A 3,730-nucleotide genomic window follows, 5' to 3' on the forward strand; every position below is an offset into this window, starting at 1 on the left:
ATCAACATGACAACCTGACATGAAATTGAACTTAAAATGAACAGGTTTCATAACGAAAAGGTTTTTAAGACCTCAAGATGACAGCAAAGTCTGTCTCAACCAGTTGTTTGGTGTAAAGAAATACGTATGCGATCTCGGCTTAAGAATTATTTATTTATTTATTTTAGCAAGTGAACCAGGTCGTTCCTCCTGTCTTCTCAAAAAGAAAAAATTCCTTTTAAGTTTGTATCTTTGATTGGTAAATCATGTAACGTAGCTATGTGTCTGCAAGCCAACGGTCTCGCCGCAGTGGTAACACCGGTTCCCGTCAGATCACCGAAGTTAAGAGCTGTTGGACTGGGCTAGCACTTGGATGGGTGACCACCCGGTCTGCCGAGCGCTGTTGGGAAGCGGGCTGCACTCAGCCCTTGTGAGGCAAACTGAGGAGCTACTTGATTGAGCAGTAGCGGTCCCAGTCTCTGAAACTGACATATGGCCGGGAGAGCGGTGTGCTGACGACATGCCCCACCGTATCAGCATCCAGTGATGCCTGTTGGGTGAGGATGACACGGCGGCCGGTCAGTACCTTTGGGCCTTCATGGCCTGTTCGGGAGGAGTTTGGTTTTAGTTATTTAGTTTATATGTTGGCAAGTCTTATTTTATACATGAAGAACATTTGTACGAGGGCTGTTAGGAAAGTAAGGAACGATCGGTCACGAAATGCAAACCACTATGAAAATCCGGAAAAGCTTTGCATGTCCTTAGACAGTGTCACGTAGCTCTTCTCAGTTCTGGGCGCACAGTGAGCGCATGAAGATGCCTAGAAAATAGTGTCTCCCAGCATGTCTGAGTGCCTGCCGACAGATTTCCCTCGATTTCATGCAACCCCACATAACGTAACTGTTATGCAGTTCCTTCTTTGTAACAGTTCTCAACCGCTCACTACAAGGGCAATGAGGACGCCCCTGCAGCGTTTTCGAAGGGACGTGTTTGATCACCCACTGTACGGCCTGGACCTGCCTACCTCTGATTTTCATCTTTGCTCAGATGAACCGTTGGCTATGAAGACAACATTTTGGCACAGAGGACTAGCTGCAGTCCAGAGTAGAAAATAGTCAGAAAGCACAGGAACCTGTCTTCTATGACGAGTGCGTTGGAAAGTTGGTACAACCCTATGGTAGATTTCTAGGTCGTAGCGGGGACTATGTAGAGAGCCAGCTGGAAGGTGCAGCAAACTTGCAAATAAAAAAGTTTTAATTTTCACTGTGGTTTCCATTTCGCGACCGATCGTTCAACACATTCCCAACAGATCTCGCTATTACTTGTATTTTGAGAGAGAAAACTTTCGAGAACATTTGTTTTATATAAAGTCATTGCCAAAATGAAGGCTGCACTGCATAAGTCGACATATCTTCTAAAAGGCAGTCTGATCACGAATCCCACAGTAAGAATAGAAGGAACACCAGTTCTCCGGGGCCGCGAGGCACGATACCTAGGAATCATCATAGATGAAAAATGGAGTTACACGTCCCACGTAGAAACCACAACACAACGAGCCCTAGAAGCTCTAAATAATCTAAACAACATAGGACATAAGAGATTTCACCTGCCACCCGCATTAATCAAGCCTTATCATAACAGCATCTTGTCATCAATAGTAGAATATACTTGTGGGGTCTGGGCACACAGGCTCACGAGGGTGATGCCAGCCATCACTGTGAGAAGCGTGCAGCGAAACATGATTCTGCGATCTGTTGGGGCATATAGAACAACTCCTGGGGGTGCTCTATTGGTGCTAATGGGATTATGTCCACTAGATATAAAGATACGAGGACAGGTAGCATGGTACTGGGTTTCCAAAGAAAAGATAGACAGGACTAGAGACACCTTGGGGTTGCAGGTAGGTGACAAGTTTGCTGCTAAAAGAAGGGGGGGGGGGGAGTTGTGGCAACAATCTTGGGAAAATGAAGAAACTGGCAGAAGGATCTTCCAACTGCTGCTCAACATCAAGGAATGACTTGGGATGACTTACTTCGAGCCAAGTAGAGGATTACAGTACTTTTTCACAGGACGTGGGCCACACCCGACTTATCCACGTCGGTTTGGAAAAAGAGCTACACCAGCGTGTGACTGTGGCGCTCAAGACGGTACACCTGAGCACATTATCTATGACTGCTTGTTATATGATGATATGGCGCATGACTTAAGAATACAATTACCGAACAACGACACTTACGCCCTAATACTATGTACCGATACCTTTAATGTCCTTAACATTCTGACAAACGAGGTATCACAGAAGATTTTGAGGGAGTTCATAAGGAACCAAAATGGTTAACGGCAAACCCGAAATAGACTGAGATGTACCCGCCCATACCACCGGGTGCGGAACTGGCCAGTCGCTCTTACGACTGGAATCCTCTGCACTACTGGACTAGGCCAGCGGGTGCGTCACCTCGCAGGCAAAAACAATTGCACTCTTACCTTAAGTACTAGAAATTAGCAGTAGTATTCGGTAGTATAGAACACTAACCACACTAAGTAGGTCTGCAGCGACTAAACCAACAAGGCCAGCCCAGTGCCAGGGGCACGCTCACTGGGTTTAGCTCGGTGAGCAGGCCACAATAGTAGGCTTAGACATAAACTGGCACAACTGTAATCGCTGCAGAGTAGATTAGCTTCGAAATAGAATAGGTTAATGGAATAGATTAATCTTGCTCATAGAGATGCCAGTTCTAGAAAATTTTAATGTAACAATGCTGCTGAATTATGTTGTATCATATACAGGGTGTTACAAAAAGGTACGGCCAAACTTTCAGGAAACATTCCTCACACACAAAGAAAGAAAATATGTTATGTGGACATGTATCCAGAAACGCTTACTTTCCATGTTAGAGCTCATTTTATTACATCTCTTCAAATCACATTAATCATGGAATGGAAACACACAGCAACAGAACGTACCAGCGTGACTTCAAACACTTGTTACAGGAAATGTTCAAAATGTCCTCCGTTAGCGAGGATACATGCATCCATCCTCCGTCGCATGGAATCCCTGATGCGCTGATGCAGCCCTGGAGAATGGCGTATTGTATCACAGCCGTCCACAATACGAGCACGAAGAGTCTCTACATTTGGTACCGGGGTTGCGTAGACAAGAGCTTTCAAATGCCCCCATAAATGAAAGTCAAGAGGGTTGAGGTCAGGAGAGCGTGGAGGCCATGGAATTGGTCCGCCTCTACCAATCCATCGGTCACCGAATCTGTAGTTGAGAAGCGTACGAACACTTCGACTGAAATGTGTAGGAGCTCGATCGTGCATGAACCACATGTTGTGTCGTACTTGTAAAGGCACATGTTCTAGCAGCACAGGTAGAATATCCCGTATGAAAATATTATAACGTGCTCCATTGAGCGTAGGTGGAAGAACATGGGGCCCAATCAAGACATCACCAACAATGCCGCCCAAACGTTCACAGAAAATCTGTGTTGATGACGTGATTGCACAATTGCGTGCTGATTTTCGTCAGCCCACACATGTTGATTGTGAAAATTTACAATTTGATCACGTTGGAATGAAGCCTCATCCGTAAAGAGAACATTTGCACTGAAATGAGGATTGACACATTGTTGGATGAACCATTCGCAGAAGTGTATCCGTGGAGGCCAATCAGCTGCTGATAGTGCCTGCACACGCTGTACATGGTACGGAGACAACTGTTTCTCCCGTAGCACTCTCCATACAGTGACGT

The 3,730-nt window shown here is 45.6% G+C and overlaps 1 pseudogene; it reads left to right on the top strand.

The window, feature by feature from the left end:
• The first annotated feature begins 270 nt into the window (after positions 1-270).
• On the top strand, positions 271-388 carry LOC126204620 (5S ribosomal RNA; annotated as a pseudogene).
• Positions 389-3,730: the final 3,342 nt, after the last annotated feature.

Source organism: Schistocerca nitens, chromosome 9, assembly GCF_023898315.1.
Source record: "Schistocerca nitens isolate TAMUIC-IGC-003100 chromosome 9, iqSchNite1.1, whole genome shotgun sequence".
Taxonomy (NCBI): Eukaryota; Metazoa; Arthropoda; class Insecta; order Orthoptera; family Acrididae; genus Schistocerca; species Schistocerca nitens.